The sequence below is a fragment of the Chiloscyllium plagiosum genome, unplaced genomic scaffold, assembly GCF_037043375.1.
Source record: "Chiloscyllium plagiosum isolate Xiang-an unplaced genomic scaffold, Cpla_swu_hap1 HiC_scaffold_35, whole genome shotgun sequence".
NCBI lineage: Eukaryota > Metazoa > Chordata > Chondrichthyes > Orectolobiformes > Hemiscylliidae > Chiloscyllium > Chiloscyllium plagiosum.
Window position 1 is genome coordinate 24,051,060 of NW_028270173.1, and position 21,435 is coordinate 24,072,494.

The following is a 21,435-nucleotide window of genomic DNA, read 5'->3' on the forward strand; positions in this document are numbered from 1 at the left end:
TCCTTAACTTGACCAGTGTGTTTAAAGGGACCATAAAAGGGACTTTAGTCTTCTTATTTAAATCTTTTTTTATTCATTCATGGGTTGGGGGTTGAGCGGAGGTGCTGCCATTGGTTGGGCCAGCTTTCATTGCCCATTCCTCATTTCTTTCAAGAAGGTGGTGGTCAGCTGGATTCTTAAGCTGCAGTTCTTGGGGTGCAGGTACATCAGAGTGCTGTTACGAAAGGTACTCCAGGATTTGACCCAGTGACAGTGAAACAAAGCAATACAGTTCCAAATCAAAAAGATTGTGGTTTGAGGGGAACATGTCAGTTGGTAGAGTTTCCAGATTTGGAAGATACCGTCAGAAGACTCTTAATGAGTTGCTACTGTGTACCTGGTAGTTGGCACACACTACTGCTGCTATGTACCAATGGTGGAGGGACTGAACGTTGGAGGAAGTATACTTTATCCTGGTTGGAGGGAAGCCTTTTCAGTTGTTAGAGCCGCACTTATCCAGGCACATGGAGAGTATTCCACTACATTCCAGACTTGTGCCTCTTAGATAGTGGCAGGCATGGGAAGGGGTCAGAAGATGAGTTATTCACTCCAGAATACCTATCCTCTGACCTGCTGTTGTGGTGAATCAAACTTTGTAGCGCTGGAAAAAGCACAGCAGGTCAGGCAGCATCCAACAAGCAGGAGAGTCGATGTTTTAGGCATAACAGTTTCATCCTGATCCTCGGATGGCCCGAAACATCAACTCTCCTGTTCCTCAGATGTTGCCTGATCTGCAGTGCTTTTTTCCAGTGCCACACTTTCGACTCTGACTCTCCAGCATCTGCAGTCCTCACTTTCTCCTATTTAGATGGTGAGACCAGTTCAGTTTTTGGTCAATGGTAATCCTCCCGATACTGAATAGTGGGATTCAGTGATGATAATGCCATTGAATGTCAAGAATGGATGGTTGGATTTTCTCTTATTGGAGGTGGTCATTAATTGGCACGGGTGTGGCATGAATCTTCCTTGTCAATTTTCAATCCAAGCCTTGGTATTAGCCAGGTTTTGCTGCCTATGGACAGGGACTACTTCAGTATCTGAGGTATATCAATAGTGCTGAAGGTTATGCAATCATCAGCGAATATCCCCACTTCAAATCCTATGATGGAGTGAAGATTAGATTAGATTAGATTAGATTAGATTAGATTAGATTACAGTGTGGAAACAGGCCCTTCGGCCCAACAAGTCCACACCGACCCGCCGAAGCGAAACCCACCCATACCCCTACATTTACCCCTTACCTAACACTACGGGCAATTTAGCATGGCCAATTCACCTAACCTGTACATCTTTGGACTGTGGGAGGAAATCGGAGCACCCGGAGGAAACCCACGCAGACACGGGGAGAACGTGCAAACTCCACACAGTCAGTCGCCTGAGTCGGGAATTGAACCCGGGTCTCTGGCGCTGCGAGGCAGCAGTGCTAACCACTGTGCCACCGTGCCGCCCACAAGATCATTGATGCAGCAGCTGAAGATGGTGGTTGGGGCTGGGACACTACCCTGAGGAACTCCTGCAGAAATGTCCTGGAGCTGAGATCCCTGACTTCCAACAATCACAACCATCCTCATTTGGGCTAGGTCTGACTCCAAGGACAAATGAAGAAATGTCCCCTTGATTCCCATTGATTTGAGTTTTGCTCAGGCTCCTTGATACCATATACAGTCAAATGGTGCCTTGACGGTAAAGGCTGTCACATTTACCTTACCTCACTTTTCAAATTCAGCTCTTTTGTCCACATTTGAGCCAAAATTGTGATGTGCTCAGGAGCTGAGTGGCTCCAGAACTGAGCATTGAGGAGCAGCTCGAACCCACTGTCAATGACCACTTCCATTGCTTTGTTGATGACTCAGTATAGGCTGATGGAATGGTAATTGGCTGATTTGGATTTACCCCGGTTTTTATAGAGCAATTGCCGAGTAGATACTACTGTTGTAGCTGTATTGGAATGGCTTGCTGAGGATGCAGCACGTTCTGGAACACAAGTCTTCAGTATTATTGATGGAGTATTGTCAGGATCCATAGCCTTTGTAGTATCCAGTGTATCCAGCCATTTCTTAATATTATATGTGTGAATTGGATTTGTTGAAGACTAGCACCTGTGACGCTGGGGCCTTCAGGAGGAGGTTGAGATGGATTACAGTCTTGACAATTCTAGATGAAGATGGGTTCATAGGATTCAATCTTGTCTTTTGTCTAATGTGCTGAACTCTTGTTGTTAGGGCTCAGTGGCTCAGTGGTTAGCACTGCTGCCTCACGGTGCCAAGGATCGGGTTCAACTCCAGCCTCAGGCGACTGTCTGTGTGGAGTTTGCACATTCTCCCCGTGTCTGTGTGGGTTTCCTCTGGGTGCTCTGGTTTCTTCCCACAATCCAAAGATGTGCAGGTTAGTTGAATTGGCCATGCTAAATTGCCCACAGTGTTCAGGGTTATGTAGGTTAGCTGTATTAGTCAGGGGTAAATATAGGATATTAGGGTAGGGCAATGGGTCTGGATGGGTTACTCTTCAGAGGGTTGATGTGGACTTGTTGGGCCGAATGGCCTGTTTCCACACTGTAGGGATTCTATGATGTTGAGGATGGGGATATTTGTGAGCTGCTTTCTCCTGTTAATTGTTTAGTTGTCCAACACTATTATGATTGGATGTGACAATACTTCAGATCTTAGATCTGATCCATTAGTTATCTTGTCAATTGCATGTTGCTTCTGCATCTTGGCATGCAAGTATGCCCGTTTCTGCTTTTCCAGGTTAACACCTCATTTCTGGGGATTGTATGGTGCTGCTCTTGGCATGTTCCCTTCCACTCATTGAGTTAGGTTGATCTCCCAGCTCAATGGTAACGGTAGAGTTGGGGATATGTTGGCCCATTAAGTTACAGATTATGGTTGAGTACAGATTTACTACTGCTGATGGCCCAGAATTCCTTATGGAAGCCCAATTTTGAGTTGCTAGATCTACTTGATGTTTGTCCCATTTAGCAGTGATAGGGCCACACAACTGGAGGGTATCCTCAGGGTGAGGATAGGAACTCATCTCCACAAGAACTGTGAGATCAGTCCTACAATACTGTCAATGAACAGGTGCATCTACAACAGGTAGATTGGCAAGGACTAGGACAAGTAAGTCTTTCCCTCTCTGATTCTTTCATCATCTGCCATAGCTATGGTGCAACTATGTCCTTTAAGATTTAACCAGCTCAGTCAGTAGTGATACTTCTAAGCCACTCATGGCGATAGACATTGAAGTTCCCCACCCAAATTAATCCTGCACCCTTGCCCTGCTCAGTGCTTGCTCTAAGTGATTCTCAAAATGGCAGCATAGTGATTCATCAGTAGATGGCAATCCACAGTAGATTTCCTTGGCCATGTTTAACTTAATGCCCTTAGGCTTCCTGGGGTTCAGAATTCCCTAGGAGCCAGGATTCCCTGGCCACCTCCCTCCCCACGGTGTCTCAACCTCTGGTGGATCTGTCCCTCCAGTAGGGCAGGACATGCCCAGAGATGTTGATGGTGACATCTGGGACACTGTCTTCAGTATGATTCCATGAGTCCTGATTATGTTAAACTGTTCCTTGTCTAGTCTGTGGATCAGTTCCCCCAGTTTTGGCTCAATTGCAGATATTTTAGTAAGGAAGCCTTTGCTTGACTGACAGGACTGAGTTTGGTTTTGTTGTTTCTGGCACCTCGATAAATGTGGGGCAATCCATACAGTTTCAATCCTTTAGACTTTTTAGTGGTTTGAATAGTGGCTTGTTAGGCCATTTCAGAGGGCACTTAATATTTCTCAGACACTGCTGTGGGTCTAGTGCGCACACCACAGGTAAGGATGGCAGATTTCCTTCCCTCAAGGGCATTTGTGAACCAGATGGGTTTTTACAAATGGTGTAGTTGTTGTTACACTAACTCATAATTACAGATCATTACTGAATTCATTTTACACCATTGCCATGGTGGTATTCAAGCCCATATCCCCAGAACATTAGGATAGGGTCCCAGGTTCCTAGTTACATTATGACTATGCCATCACCTCCCCATAATGCGAAACTGTTTAATCCACCATTAGAGGGAGATTTACTCTGTGTCTAGTCCAATGCTGTACCTGCCCTGGGAATATTTGACTGGATGTTGTAGAGAGAACTTTTACTCTGCATATAACCCTGTGCTGTACTTTCCCCAGGAGTATTTGGTGGGACAGTGAAGAGGGAGATTTATGCCATAAGTAATCTATGCAGTAATTGATCCATAAGTTTTATTTGGAACTGTGAGCTGTGACTACATCGTGCTCAACATGAAGATGGTTTGCTGGAAACTTATTGTGGGAACTTTAGTCCATATCAAACCCTATGCATTACCTGTCCTGGGAATGCTTACTGGGGACAGTGTAGAGAGAGTTTTACATTTTTATCTAACCCTATGCTCTACCTGCTTTGGGAATGTTTGGGGCAGCATAGAGGGAACTTAAGTCTGTATCTAACCAATGCTCTTGCTGCCCAAGAATATTTGATAGGCAAGTACTGGGTGATCTTTGCTCTGGGTTTAGATCATGCCATACTACAAACATTTGAGAGAGATAGTATCTGTATCTAACACAGACTGTACTTTGTCTGGGAGTCTGACATGAGAACAGTGCAGTGGAATTTTTATTCTAATACTTGCTGTATGTCTCCTGGGAATGTTGATCAAGCAGTGTAAAAGGAGCTTTACACAGTGATTTGTTAGTTACAGTTCAGAAACAGGTTATTCTTCACAACAGCCGTTATTTCCATGTTTAGACCCGATACATGTCTCCTCCCATTCTTCTCCATCTGACCCCATTAACATACATTTTGATCCAGCTTCCTTGAAATGTATCTGTGCTACTTGATTCAATCACTCTTTGTGGTGCCAAGATCCACAGTCGAACCACTGTTCAAGTAAAGAGAGTTCTCCTGATTTTGGCATTGGGTTTATTAGTGAGCTGTTCATAGTTGTAAAGTCTTCAATCAGATCATAACTCAGTGCCTTTTTGTCTCGAGAAAGAGCCTTGGTTTGTTCAATTTCTCCTGATACTCGTAAACACTCTATTCTGGTAACAGCCTAGCAATTCTTGCTGGAAAAGCTCACCAGGTCTGGCAGGGTGTGTGAAAAGAAATCAAAGTTACAGTTTTGGATCCGGTGACCCTTTGTCAGCTTTGGGAGGGAGCTTTACTTTGTATCTAACCTTCTGCTGTCCCTGTCCTGGGAGTGTTTCATGGGGACAATACTGTGCATTTAACCTTGTACAATAGTCAATAAGGGAAGTTTGGTGGGAAAGTGTTGAGTCATCTTAGCTGTACCTCTCCTGGGAATACTTGCTTGAATAGTGCAGAAGAAATTTTATACGATGTTTGTAACATGAACTTGGAGTTTTTTATGGGACTGTGTCGAGACGGTGTTACTTTATTTGCCAGTTTTACCATTCTTTGTTGCCCCTGACATGAGATTGTTTTGTAAGGTTGTGCAAAATAAGAAATTTTACTCTGTCCCTAATTGTGCTGTAACCTGACCTGGGAATGTTTGATGTTTGGTATGGAGGGTGCTTTATTCTGTGTATAACCCATGCTGTATCCGCACCTAGGAATGTTCATAGGATAGTGGTAGGGGGAACCTGACACTGTACCAAACCTGTGCCATACCTGCTCTGGGAGTGTTGAATGAAGCTATGGAGAGATTTATTCCGTACATAACATGTGTTGCGCTTAAACTAGGCTTATCTGAGAGGCTGTGTGTAGGGGAATTTATCTCTGTATCAAACCTAGACTGAAAATATTATGGGAGTGTTTTTGAGATGGTAGAGGAGGAGCTTTACTCTGTATGTAACTGGTGCCGGACCATTTCTGAAATTGTTTCATCTGCGTTGTAGAGGGAGATGTATTCAGAACAAGAAGAGGCAATATAAAAGAGAGGGTTCAATTATAAAGGAAATGCAGAAAATGGTAGGACATTTGGAGATTGCACACAAATCATTAAAGGTGGCAGTGCAGGTTGAGAAAACAATTAAAAATGCATATAGGTTCTGGACTTTATACAGACCAAGTATGAAAGCAAGAAAGCTCTAATGTACATTTTTAAAATGCTCATTTGGTCCCAACTGGAATATTGAATTGAATTCTAGACACTGCATTTTAGGAAGGAGATGAACACCTGTAGAGAAAGTACAGAAAGGATTTACAAAAATGATTCCAGGGATGAGGGCTTCCATTATGGGTATAAATCTTAGGAAGCTATTCTCCACAGAAAAAAATAGATTGAGAGGAGATTTAACAGAGATATTCATTGTCCCGAGGGGCCTGGATAGAAGAGATAGGGAGAAACTCTTCCTATCAGCAGAGGAGCCGAAAACTTGGAAATTCCAATTTAAGGCAAAGAACCCTTGAAGAAACAAGTTTTAAATGAAATCACCACAGCTACAGAAACACTCAAGTTAATTATTAACTCTAGAAAACCCATAGGTTACCAACTCAAAAACTAAACCCAAATTTTCACTAAATGATATTAATATTTATACTTATAAATCATACAGATTGCATCACATCTTCCCTCAAAGAAGAATAAAAATGTATCTTAAAGAAGCATTTTTGTTGTTCATCAAACATATCTTACCACAAAGTTTATGATGTACTAATTACACTTTAATGTTAATTATACATTGAGTTATACAGCAATCATTTTTCACATTTTTCTGGAACATGTGCTTTCAATAAAGCACTTCAATTACATTTTCTTCACCAAGTGCACAAATGATTTTGAAATTATATGATTGGAGTATTAAGCTCCACTGAAATACTGATAAATTCTTGTCCCTGAATTTTTATAAGTAAATGAAAGGGTTGAGGCAATTGTAAATAACCACATTATTAGTCACATATATCTCCAAATAATACAAATCCAACTCAAGTTAATGGCTGTTTGCCACTGGTTGAATATTTAGCTGATATGCAGTCAATTTCTTCATAAAATAACCGATAGACCATTCAGTCCCTATTCATCATCTTGCAATAAAACAACTCCCACACCAATGTCACTGACATCAACAACCAGTGTGAAAAGTTTCATATAACTCAGCATGTCTAAAACTGGTGATGTTAGTACAGCTTTCAACACTCTTCAGTCCATTCAAATTTTCTGCCTTTTCTTCAACAAATTTGTTGAAGGTACAATGACTGTAATGAAGTTCAGAACAACTTGCAAAAGACCTGCCAACATAAAGTAAAATTTCACATTTCATCTTAGGCAGAGGAAAGTCCAAAATTGCCTGTGTTTTTACTTGGTGCTAGTCTGTCTGGTCCCATACTATGGCATGAATAAGTTGCCTTGACCTTGACAAATTCATTCTTGGCCAAATTTATAACCACATTGATTTTTTTCTAACCCATCAAATAGCTCAATCAAATTATGTAAATGTTCTTCCCAGGATTGGATAACAATCAAATCATTGATGTCAAAAGTACATTTATCAAGTTCTTCAATTATTCCATTGGTTAACTGTTGAAATGTTGATGTTGTATTTTTATTCAAAATTGCATGACTTTGCACTGATAAAGTTCATGCACAGAGTTATGGAGTCATACATTTAAGAACAAGCCTATTGAGTCTATCCTGACTTATCTACACTCGTCCTACTTTGCAGTGTTTGATCCATAGCCTGGAATGTTATGACATTTCAAGTGCTTGTCCATATACTTTTAAGGGTTGTGAAGTTTCCCACCACTATTGCCTTCCCAGGCAGGTGCATTCCAGAATCCCAGCACCCTCTGAGTGTAAAACCTTTTCTTCAAATCCCTTCTAAACCTCTTATCCTTCACCTTCAAATTATATGACCATCATTATTGACCCCACAACTAAGTGCCTCCTATCCAAACTGTGTTGCAGTGTTACAAAAGCCAAGATTGCCTTTGCTGACTTGGTTAAATGAACGCGCAATATCCCTTTAACAAATCAACTTTTGTGAGAAACCAGGCATGAACTTCAATTCCTCCATTTGCGGTGTGGGATATGATTCCCCTTTCTTTACCACATTGACTTCATGATGGTCAATGCAGAATCTTTGTGTCCTATCCAATTTTGGTACCATCACAATAAAGACTACTTTGACCAGATTCAATAATGTCACTGTACATCATAAATAAACTTTCGTTCCTTGTGTGTGCTAATCTGTCTGCATTGAATCCATATGGATGTTATTTTATAAGTAATGCATTCCCAGATTAACATCATGAATAGCCAAAGCCATTTTTCCTGGCATATTCCCACAAATGATTTATAATTCTGTATTCGTATTTGTAAGTCACCTCCACAGTTTCCTGGAAGATAAGACATGATACTATCTAATCTTTTAAATATCTCATTGCTTTCCATTTTGATTGTTGGAAAGTTAACTTCTGAATTTTCAATTTCAGATTCCTTTTCCCATAGATTGATCTTTCTATTTACTCCCTACTTCCTTCACTACCCTAAGTATACTTTTCACCTTCCCTATCATAATATCTTTCCAACATATTAGCGTGACATACTCGCTGATTCTTTCTTCTATCTTGACTGCTCACTACTTAATTTGCCTCATTGAGTCTCTTCTTAATAAGGGCCAATGAACCTTGTTTTTAATGGTTCCCCGAAAGCAGGCAACAACACTAACATTTTGCCTCTCAAAACGTTTCAAACTATGACTATTGTGTCTGCTCTAGTTTTCAATATTTGTTGAGCTTCTTTCAGTTTCTTTTTACCCAATTTACAAGTGTTACTAAATTTCTCTGAGAAATTTGAGACATAGAGATTGGAAGCATTGTTTCTGAGTTTTGCTTCATTAACTTTTCTTTGGACTAAATCCTGTGGATTCGTTAGGAACATTCCTAGTAGCAAACAGTAACAAAGGAATTCCCTTATCCCGATCATTAGTACATTCTTGGGAATAAGCTCTAACCATAGCCTTCAAGGTTTGATGTTATTATTCCAATGCACCTTACAATTGTGGACGATGCAAATTGTTTTATTCCCAAATTATTCTTCATTTCTTTAAATCTCTATGACATTGAATTTGAGCTTTGACCTAATTGTCTTTAGATTCATAGAATCATAGAGATGCACAGCATGGAAACAGACCCTTCAGTCCAACCCGTCCATGCTGACCAGATATCCCAACCCAATCTAGTCCTACCTGCCCATATCCCTGCAAACCCTTCCTATTCATGTACCCATCCATGCCTTTTAAATATTGCAATTGTACTAGCCTCCACCACTTCATCTGATAGTTCATTCCATAGACATACCACCCCTTTGGGTAATCTATATCTTATAAAGATTGAACTAACTTTTCCACTAGCACTGACACAGTAATTTTTCCACTGTTTCAGGAAATCTTATGTAAATAACTGTAATCTTTAAAAGATATTGGTCCCCATTCCTGGTTTTAGTTCGAGGTCGGGGTAGAACCCTGTTAAATGGTTCTTTGAAAGTTTATATTGGCATTATTAATTATTTAATTGAAGGCTAGGTTTTCTTCACTATTTGACATGTGTGGCATGTCTGACAAACATTGACTATATCTTTGTGAAATCCTGGCCAATAAAAATGCTTTAGTATTTTAGTCTGTGTTTTCCTAATATGCAAGTGATCTAAAATTGGAATTTTTGAACCACTCATAAAATTACATTCCCGTGCTTTCATGGAACTTCCACCTGATGGATCACTGCCCATTCCTCATTGGCTTTTGGATTGTATTTGAATTGGTCTACCTTTCCTCATTAAGACTTTGTTTTTCTTGGAATAACTCCCAGGTGTCTTTTTTGAATCAGTTTATGAGTAGGTTGTTTGGTATAACTCTTTCAATTCTAAGTCTTTGTCGCATTTCTATTAAAGACTGTTGTGGACCAGACCAGATCCCCCTCAAAATATTTAAGAAGGTAGCCTAGACCCTAACTTTTTCTTATTTTAAAGGCAAATGTAAAGTGCTGTGTTCCAGATGCAATGCAACTGGTCAAACTACTTGATGTTAAGAAAAATACGATTTATTCAAACACCATAGATAAAATACAACAAAAGAAATAACTTAGTATAACTTAACTGTACTGGAAAACCTAGCAGAATAATAGATACAGTAACTATTACTAATTTACTGTTCCAATATAGTAACATTCCATAACCATACTCTCTGGCAAAAAGGCAAATTCAGAAAACAGATTTCATCTCATATGCAACCCAGCAGCCTATGAAGAGAAACCCAGTTTTTGGCTGCAATTAAGAAAGAGAAAAATAGCTTCCACTTCTTCAAGCCCAACAGCAGCAACTGCTGAAAGCTAATTCAAAACATTTGATCTGTGAGAGTTTGATCATATCCACTCAGGCTGCTTCTACTGTTCTAACCTTTTAAAAACACAAGGCTTCTCAAGTTGTTAGCTTCTCATAGACTGCTGAACACCTGACCCCAATCACTCTTTAAAATAAACCAGAACAAAACATACTGCTGAGAGCCACAGTATCGTCACAATACAAAGGGTTAAACATAACAGCCTTCTCTCTTTGTCTTCATCCTTTTTCGTGAAATTTTCTCAGATAGTTTCCAATAACTGAGTTTTCAAAATATTCCCTGTTTCATAGACTCCTTATCTTCCTGTCCGATTTTTTGAACCTGAGATTGAGACACAACATGGTCAGGAAGCAATCCAGGATTTTTTTCGTATCATTTCAGTTTCGTTGACTTCCATTGGTGATCTACCATGCTTGGTGAAGGTAATCATTTTGAAGCTGCCAGATCTTTCCCAAAATAAAATCAGTTCCCTCTATGAAAACTTGTTTCACTACTCTGACTGACATTTTTCCACTTATCTAGTCAATTTAATATGATGAAATTGGTATGTAACCTCTATGTATACCTCCAGTGAACAGCTCCTACTTCATCAACCCTCTGAAAGACAAACAACATTATCAATCAACATCAGTGGCTCAGTGCCCTAAATATCATTTTTTGGTTTATCTCCTTGATTTGAAGCATAAAAAGTGCCTCCTCTTCTGAGACAAAATATTCGGAGCCTCCAGCAATCTGATTTTCCTCGTCAGTCTTTGAAATATATACTTAATGAATGTCCTCAGCCATCTATCTCTTCTGAGTCCATTCCAAGGAAAGATCTCTTTTTGCCACTGCTACAGTTTTCGTACCCACATCCTTTCCTGTTACATCCTTGTATGAAGACGCCTTAGATTTTCCTACACTGCAATTGGTCTCACATTCAATTTCCAGCAGTTGGCTTTGGTCCAGTATTATTACAGTGAAAGCACGCTAATTTCTTTACTTTTTATGTCTCCTTTTTATAAATTTTGATATCCTTTTGTCTTCTCTAAAACAAATACTTCTTCCATCCACAGATTTTCTACTCTTGTCAATTTCCTTAGATAGATTTTGACCATTTCCCCATTTGTAATCATAGGAGATATAGCAGGTATCTGCCAGAGCTGCAGCTTCTCTGATCTTTCATACTTGACACTCATCTAAATAAGCTTTTTTTTTTTCTGAATTCTTCCATGATCATAATTTTCCTTACATTCTCAGATTTTTTTATTCCTCTAGCTTGAGTGATCTAAATCAGATCTCACCCACAGCTTTTCTTTCTTCCTTGTAAATTCCACAAATATCTGATTAGGTTTCTTTCTTACTGTCCTAAAGTTTAGTTGATAAGCTTCAGGACAAACTCATAAGCATTGAGTATTGCCTATTTGACAACTTCATTCACTGCAATTTGTTCTACTGACAAACTGACATACAGTCATAGCTGTATCTGTTCAAAGCTCTCTGTGGTATTAAGGCCCTGAATATCTTTTGGCACCTCATCTGTCTGGCTACCTTCTGAAATTAGATAAAATGCCTTTTGACACCATCCTCGTGGTGTTAATTGGTTAATTCAAATCCCTCACTGGAATCAGAATAGTCACTTGAGCTACAAACTCTTTCTTTCTTCTTTATTCTAAAGTTTTCACTTGATTCGTCATGTTCTCTAATTTTCTTATCTCTTTGATGTTCAAACTTTCTTAATTCCATTTCTCTCTGCTCTTTTCTCTTCCTTCTTTCCATTTCAAGTCTTTAAATTTCTCTCTAAGTCCTTTTGTATTTACTTTCTAGCTGTATCTAAGTCCAGCTGGGACTTCCCAATTTCAGATTTCTCTATTCCAAGTGCTAAATATTGTAGAATGACTTGAAGCACCTCATCCTTACAAGATTTTGTTTTTACAGCTACTTTCAACGTAATTCACACCTGCTTTATGTCCCAGAACCACCTTCCGTGTCTGTTATTTTAACAAGAAAGGTACAAATCCCCCTTAAAGCCAGTGAATTCAAACGTCCTGCTAAGATGCCCCCCCACCTCCCGACTTGATATTACTGGACAAGTCAGATCCCAAACCCGGCTGGTTAGATCAAAGTTGTATTTGTTTTGGTTTTAACAGAGTGGGCCCTTGCTGAAATATAAGTGTACAATGTTGCAGATTATGCATTAACAATAAAATACAAGTTTATTAACAAAAGAAAATCAACTTGGAAAATAATAAACCAGTTTTAGCAACATTCAAAGATTTTAAACACAAAAGTAAAAAGGTATAAACCTACTAATCACAAACCATCCATCAAAATTGAAAAGACACAAAACAAGGGGTGGCGTGGTGGCTCAGTGGTTAACACTGCTACCTCACAGTGCCATGGTCCCAAGTTCGATTCTAGCCTCAGGCAACTGTCTGTGTGGAGTTTGCACATTCTCCCTGTTTCCTCCGGTTTCCTCCCACAGTCACAAAGATGTGCAGGTCAGGTGAATTGGCCATGCTAAATTGCCTGTAGTGTTAGGTGCATTAGTCAGAGGGAAATGGGTCTGGATGGGTTACTCTTCGGAGGGTCGGTGTGGACTGGTTGGGCCGAAGGGCCTGTTTCCACACTGTAGGGAATCTAATCTATAAAACTAGCTTTTGAATACTACCCAAAACTAAAACACCACTCTTACAATATTTCTACCAGAGTCTTTGCATCTAGCACCTCAGTAGGTTCAAGATACTTGTGACTTCAACTTCAACTTCAACTGGAACTGCATGGAGTTATCGTACATCTGTTTAAATGTACGCAGCACTAATCCTTCCCTTCTCAGAACACTGGTCCATGCAGTCATCCAAATCCAAGGATTTCACAGGACCAGCCAAAATTTAAAGTAAAACTGTAACCAAAGTTTCCCTCTTTAAACTTTGATCTGAATTCTGAACAAGTTTCAGAAGTCTTTAACAAAACTTGAGGCCCCATTATTTCCCTTGTTGGGTTACAAAACTGTCTAAGATAAATACAAAAGTCAGTTAGGAGTGCACATGCAGCTATTTTCTCTCTAAAGTCAAGCCTCGAAAATGTTTAAAAAACTCACCATGGCTACAGAACACAATATAATTATTAACTCCAGACACTCAGAAAACCCACAGGTTACTAACTCAAAAATCAATCCAAACTTACACTAAGTGTTGTTACATTTATATAAATCACAGTTTATCATTACGGAAGGAGCTTTGAGCTCTAACTGTGCTGTACCACAAAGGACTGCTTTTGATGTAGAAACCGAGGACATAAAGATTGTAACAATTTCAGTGCTTTGTACTGGCATCCAACACCTTTAACCAGTGCAGAATTCATCTTGTATTTCACTGGTTTCTGCAGTCTAAATTGCATCCCTTTTAAAATTATACAACGGAATGAAATTTAGCAGAGTGTGTATCAGAATGTGGAGGATTTAATTGGGCCTGTCCTTTTGTTCCAATACATTGCAAGCTTTGCTCAGATTTGTTGTCTTGTTTCTGTGTTCAAGTATATTTTTGATTGTGATCTTTCTTTCTTTATCTCTCTCTCTCTCTCTCTCTGTCTCTCTCTCTCTATGTTTGCCTTGTACTGTGTATCCCTCATAATTTCTGGGGGAGACATTCGTTACTGAGTTTCTCCCATCCTGTGATACTCCTCTATGATATTCATTGACTTTAATTGTCAATGACTCTGAATGTCAGAGAGATTTGTGACATGTTGCTGATCTGATATTCACCTTATGTCAAAGGTGAACGTCTATATTCTTTTCTGTGTCTGTCTTGCTCTCTCTCTTTCTTGTTTAGTTTCTTGTCCCCTCTCATAATGTATACTTTCTTCTGTCAATTGAACAGTCAATTTTAAACAAACCCACCAGTCAGGAAACTGTCAGGATCAGTCACAGGGTCAGCTTTATGCTATATTGGTGTCAACCAAGAGCCATGTTGGGCTGAGTGTAACAATGATATTCTGTATGCTCCTGTAAGATAACTGCTACAGTGAGTTGCCAGACTCTCATTTCCTTCTTCTCATTGTCCATTCATAGAAAAAAGGATATGGTTCATGTAAAATCAATGATTTGGTGTTACGTTTCTTGAAGTTAATTTGTGGCCACATCTTCTGGCACAGTGAATATAGTCAAAAGACAGTTGATCACTGACCAGAAACTTCTGAGGCAGAGTCATAGAGTCATAGTCAGTCTCTTGATTTATGCCTTGTGAGTGGGAGTTTTAGCATTAAGCATTGGAGGCCTACAGTGGTATTGAGGAGGAAGAGTATCCATTATGGTTCTTGGTCTGCATCGCTGGTGACACCTACAGGAAGAAATACTTTCACTTTTCTTGCAACGCTCACTGTCTCGGCAAGTCCCAAAGCTTTTAAAGTGCACTTGCAGTTCCAATGCAAGGTATGCAGTTGACAACTTGGAGACAGCAAGCACTCACAAACAGCCATGTGCTATTGATCAGATGTCTGTTAGTTGAGGGAAAATATTGACAGAACACTAGGGACAATAACTCATGGTCTTCTTCAAAATAATGATATTGTTTTAATTCCTCCTGAGAAGACAGGTAAAGCTTCAGTTTAATGCCTTAACCTGAAAGATGGCACTTCTGACAATATAGGTCTCCTTCAGTCTTGCATCGTCAGTGTCAACCAAGATTACCTGGATCAAATCTCTGGATTGGGGTATGAACCTCCAATACACTGATTCAGAGGTGAGAGCCACAGCCGACACCAGTGTTCGGTGGGGCCAAGAAATAGACTCGGCTATGATTGTATTTCCTGATTACATTTCTGTATAGTCTGCATTGATTAGCAAGCTCCCCCACTGTGGCTGGCCGCTTGATAGAGATATTTGTGAGCATCTGCGATTTGAGCCTTCAAGAGAGGTCACACAGTAGAGTGAGTGGAGTAAGAAAAGCATAAAGATAACACAGTTCCCCAAGAACAAGACACAGTTCTGCACTGGTCATTCATGAGTTCCATGCATGAATTGTAGGACAGAATCCTTTCAAATTTTAGCCATTAATCTTATCAAGTGAAGGGAGAGTTGAAGTGTGGATTGGTGAGGTGGATCAATCGGGGCACTGGCAATATTGAGAGCAGCCACTTTGCTGCAACTTTCCAATCGCACTCTTAAGGATTTCAAACTGGGAATTGCTCGCTTGTTTCCCTGTCTCTTTGAATGTGACACTTGCTTGCGTAGAGGTTACCATTGGCTGCTGGTCACTGAAAATGTATTTAACCAATTTATTAATAATAATTTCTTTCTTAAACGGTAAATCATTTACCCCCACCCCCCCACCCAGAGATGGTTAAGTGTAGGATATCACAGCAACTTAAGCGTACACAAGCCAGTCACGGGGCGTGGGGAGGGGAAAGGGAGGGAGGGGAAAAGGGGAAACCATGTTAATTCGCGAGTATCACGTAGTGGGTCACCGTTAAGGTAGGGTCATTCAGTCGCAACGTTTGATTTGTTCTGTGAGCAATGTTGTTCAGTGTTTTGTTCTCTTATTTTAAAACAATCTGAATGAAGGAAAACTCTGGGATATTTTAAACAGTCTAAAGAAATGTGTTCACTTTAGGTGGGCTGGGAGTTTGGGGAGTCAGACCCTTAGTCAACTGAAGTAAATAAGCATAACCCTTAAAAATGCATGGACAAGCCATCAGGCCAGGTTGACAATTTTTTAAAAAGTATATTTCATCCTTTGACAATTATCCGTCTGTCTGCTGACAACTCTACTGCTCTGTCCCTGACCACTCCTCACTGCACCCCATCCTCAACACCTACTACCCTCACCAAAATACATGTTCAAAGATCAGGTTCCTTAATGAATCCTTACCTTCACTGTGAATTCTTTGCTTGCAAGTCAGATTAAACTGGCGGCCCATTTTATTGGAGGTAGATAGCTCTCCACATTCAGAACACAGGATTAACGGAAAGGCAGAAGGCTATTCAGCCCCTTGAACCTATTCTACCATTCATTAGCTCAAGGCTGATTAAGCCCTCAATCCACTTACCTCTTTTTGCTCCATATCCCTTCATGCTCCTACCTAATAAGGAATCTCAATCACAGCCTAGAAAATAGTACTTGAGCTCCAAACTCAACAGATTTTTCTGAGGGGGATTGCCACAACCCCATGACTTTGAGAAACATTTCTTGAATTCTCTCCTAAATGGCCTAGCTCTCATGTTAGGTTTGGGACCCTTTGCCGTCGAGGAATTAATTCCCTTAACCATTCTAAACGCCTTGACTAGATCTTCTATACTTAAGGGAACGTAAGCTTTTCCAACTGTCCTCACCAATCAGCCCAATTCAACTAATCTCTGGTTGTTCCAGGAAATCCAAAATGGTGGTCATAATAGCTGTCACTTTGATGATATAACTTTCCTTTGAAATGTGGGACATGGTGTTGGAGTAAAATCTGGTGGCATAAAGGTAACAGTGGGATTGAGCAAGTCCTCTAGTGTCCTGTGTGCCATACAGCAAAACACATTTGACCTGACAAAAATAGCCATATTCTTTTACTGTAGGCAAAGCTGAGTGGACATGTCGAGCAGACTTTGAAAGTCACAGGACCACACATGTCACCTTTTGCTTAAATAAAGAGGAATGTCAGCCCATCTAATCTCTACCTTTGACTTGCGGATCGCAGGGCAATGTTAGTTTCTGAATGGCCTGCGGTTCTGGTAAGAGCAGTTAACCTCTAATTGACCCGATATCTGTGAAAGCAGTGACTCTCCAATTGACCTGAGTATATAATCCAGCACTAACTGACCTGAATGTATGATGCAACATTATCTTCTGATTAACCTGAAGATCCAATAAGAGCAGTTAACCCCGAAGTGATCTCCCATCTGACACCAGTTCCAAGCTAATTGGTTTGTTACTTCATGAGAATAATCACATGCTAATTAATCTAAGAGCTAACAAAAATACTTTGACTCCAATTGCTCTGAGCAGCTAAAATTAACCTGAAAGTCTGTTAAGAATAATTGGCCTCTAATTGACTCAAGGTCATGCTATCAAATGTTAGTCTCTTCTTAACCCAAGGATCTGGTAAGAGCATTTGGCTTCTGATTTATCAAAGCATTTGATAAATGTTGTCACTCTATAATTGACCTGATGATTCAGTGAAGCATTTACACTTGACTTGACCCAAGGTTCAAATAAGATTAGCCGATCTCCAATTGACTGATTAATAACAGTTAGTCTCTAACTAACGTGAAGATTTGGTAGTAGCAGTCACACATTAATTCACCTACAGTCTTGGTGACAGCATCTGTGGAGAGAAAGCAGTCATAACAGAGTTTCTGAAGATGGGTCACTGGATCTGAAATGTTAACTCTGCTTTCTCGCCACAGACGCTGCCATACCTGCTGAGTTTCTCCAACAATTTATGTTTTTGTGTGTACCGTGAGAGAACTGAATTCCTCCCTAACAGTATTTCACCAGATTGCAGAACAAAAAAAACTCTTCCTCTTATGTCACTCGTTCTTCCATTTGGAAATCAGTGCTTGATTGCTTTGATCTGCACCCAAGATTGCCAACAGTGATTGGGTGTCTTCATGAATATTTTTATTCCAGACCCAATAGATCAGCCATTACTATTCCATTTCCAATACCTTTTAATTAATAAATTCAACTCTTCAAAGAAAATGAAATCAATTCATCTCAATCCCTTAATAATTTTACTCCAACATTTTTCACAGCATGGAGATTAATCTCTGATTTCAGAGTTGCCAGGACATTGACAGAAATATAGAAATAGAAAAAGCAGCAAAATTTGGCCCTTTGGGATTACTCCACTATTTAACATGATCATGGCTGATCTCGTATCTCAACACCATACTCCTGTTCTCTCTCCATAACCCTTGATACATTTAGCTTCTAGAAATCTGTCTATTTCTTTCTTCAATGTATTCAGTGACTTTTCATTCACAGCATTCCACAGGTTCATCATCTCCTGAATGCAGATATTCCTCCTCAACTCTGTGCCCCTTTGTTCTGGGCCTCCATCCTCAGTCTGACAGGGCTATTCCAAAATCTAAAGAGATTTTCAGCTTGCATCCCCATTAATTTTTCCACCATCTTTTATTTTTAAATGCCAGTTTCCTTCAGTTCCTCCTCCCCAAAATATCCTTGCTTCCCTAGCACTTCGGGAAGTTGTTCTTTGATGATGCAGTGTACCCCATTCCTTTCTCCTACCAGTGTAACCTGACACTTGCAGACTGTCCCAGCCCTCCCACTCCTCCGTTTCACCCTGACCAGTTCCAAAGCACCAAACCAACCCACAATACATTTCCCCTCCAACAGGTACACAGAAAGATATGGCTTGCAAGCTGGGAAGTTCACAGTGATGGTATTGTGTAAAAAAATACTTTAAAAAAAGAACACCTTGATCTCCATCTCACATTGAGTGGGAGGTAGCACTAACCAGTTCAGACCCTATCATTTCAGTTCTCATTGATGGAGCTAAGTCATCATTTTTAATCACTGCTCACAGGCCAGAGGACAAGGCTGATGGTTTTCTTTGACTGTTCTCTGCACAACAGGCAGGTCTGGGTGTGTCAAATTGCGTCAACAATCTGAAAAGTGTTTTAAAGTGCCATGAACCGAACTTTGAAACCTCTGATTCACACTGCCATTCCACTTTTTCTTCCACTCAAACTTAGCTCACAAGTATCACGTCCGTCAACAACAATCCCAACCTCCCTCTCCGTCCCACCCGGATTGCTGCTCTATTCAGCTCTAAAGCATGGAAAGATCCCGGGTTTGACCCCCCACTTTGTGCGTGAAGCTGAACACGGGAGTGCTCAGGTTACTCAGGTTAACTGTCTGTCTCCCTGGCAGCAATTGAAAGGAAGCTTCCCACATCTGGGAGGGACAGTGCTGGGAGGGTTATGCAACTGTGGGAGTTTCTTGTGCAGTGGGGGGAGGGAAGGATGCCTTGCAGAAAGCTGCAGTGCTCTTTAAATCCAAATAGAGCCAGCTGCAGTCACTGCCTTAGCCAATCCGATAAGAATGTGGCTTTGAGGCTGCGAGTAGGGGGTTCATGAGGCAAGCAGTTTGCACTGGGCGGGTGAAATCAGGGTTGTTCTGTTTTCTTGGATCAGTGTCCCAGCAGGGGTCAGTGCCTTCAGGAGTAGACAGGAATGAAGTAAGAGCGGGAGACCATTGAAAAAACTTTTGGGATGGGGGGAGGAGACATAGAAATGAGTGTCTGTGATTCCCCCAGTTCCATCACCAGCTGCACCCCAGGGATGGACCTATGTGCTGACCTTCAACATGTTACATTGACACCACCATTCTGACTATGCACGGGCAGCCATGTGTTTGGCATGAGAGACGATGTGTCATGGATTTCCCATGTGTGATCCAATGGACATCTCCCAAAATCCTTCCTCTCTCCCATTTGGATCACAGCGTAGAGCTACCTTGTCAAAGAATAAATGCGACTGACAATCAACAAGCCAACTCATTGAAGGCAGTGTCCAAATGGGGCCGATGCGTTCCCAAGCCAAGCAGCTTTGCATTCTCTGCCAGAGTAATGCACCAGCTTATTCCTTTTAGCACCATGTTTGCCTTATTCCGCTGGTGAAAGCATTGTGTAGAGCGTGCTGTCATGGCAATAGACACTTCTCATGAAGCGAATTGGGCAGGTTCTTTAATCCATTCGTCCTGCTTGTTATTCGGTGAGCCCAAGCACTTGTGGCCAGACCTCTGGAACCAGCCTCCACTATCCTTCAGCCTAAGTGAAAAATGGGAAGTGAAAGAAATACCACAGAGCAAAGGATAAGGAATGTCTGAAGAGCAATTTATGGGCATTAGATGGAGAACAGGGAGGTGCTCCCACAGCAAAACAGGAAGCATCCTGTTTATACTTCAATGAGGGCTCCCTAGGGTTTGCCAACCATTCAAGATTGCCTGGCAATCTCTTGGAAGAGAAGATAAATCTGGAGGATACAGCTGAGGACAAATTCCTAAGAGAAAGACTGTAAAGAGGCAGTAAAGCATTTTTTTGCTTTTGCTGGACAGTTCTCTTTAAAAGCATAGAAAATAAGAATAGCCCATTCAGCCCCTCAGGCCTGCTCCACCATTCATAAGATCTTGGCTGATCTGATTGTGGTCTTCACTTTCCTGCATGTGTTGTGGGAGAAGGCTATCTGAGAGCCAGAAGCCACCCAATTATGCAATGAAGAAAATTTCCACTTTCAAATTCAGTTTCCACTTGGTGTGGGAAGGTCACAAATTTGACCAAAGACAGAGGTCGTGGGGGGCAGAAAGTTATTCAATGAAACCACTTGGAATGTATATCCAGTGAGAGTTGGCAACCTGAGGGACAGCAGTAGAGTCTATGGACCCTCCAGCTTTTTTTTTGTCAAGCACCCTCAGACCTGTATCCTCATTGAGGGACAACACTGACAGCCATCACTTCACCTCTAAGTTGGCGTCCTGAGATCAGATCTCAAGCCTAGAAAAGTCCTGGCAGCAAGTCCCAAGTTATTCCCATTGTCAAAATCCAGAAATCAGCTTTATCCTCAACAGGGAAAAAGTGAGGACTGCAGATGCTGGAGATCAGAGCTGAAAATGTGTTGCTGGAAAAGTGCAGCAGGTCAGGCAGTATCAAAGGAGCAGGAGAATTGACGTTTCGGGCATGAGCCTGAAGAAGGGCTCATGCCCGAAACGTCGATTCTCCTGCTCCTTGAATGCTGCCTGACCTGCTGCGCTTTTCCAGCAACACATTTTCAGCTCTTTATCCTCAAAAGTCCAAGGAATTTGAGGGCGTTTGTCCATCACAGTCCAAACTTACAAGTGAATACTTTAATTAAAAGTGAAATGTTGGGATCGCGACATTGCTGGCCCAAGTAGAATTTGTTGAGTGACCCTTTTGAGAAGGTGGTGGTCACAAAAGTAGCAACTTCCAGGAAATGGGACAAAGATAGTATCTAGCAGGAGGTGGCAGAAAGACCTGGGGAGAGGGACTGTACTAGGTACAGCAGCAGGCCCCCCCCCCCATAGCTGGATAAATGCTCAATCCTACAGCTCCCAAAGGACATTGTGTACAGAG

The 21,435-nt window shown here is 40.9% G+C and overlaps 1 protein-coding gene across 17 annotated transcripts in view; it reads left to right on the forward strand.

The window, feature by feature from the left end:
- The window catches only part of LOC122541389 (ras/Rap GTPase-activating protein SynGAP-like), a 1,066,559-nt gene that overhangs the window by 934,891 nt on the left and 110,233 nt on the right, over nt 1-21,435 (forward strand). The gene's annotated exons all lie outside the window — the stretch shown is intronic.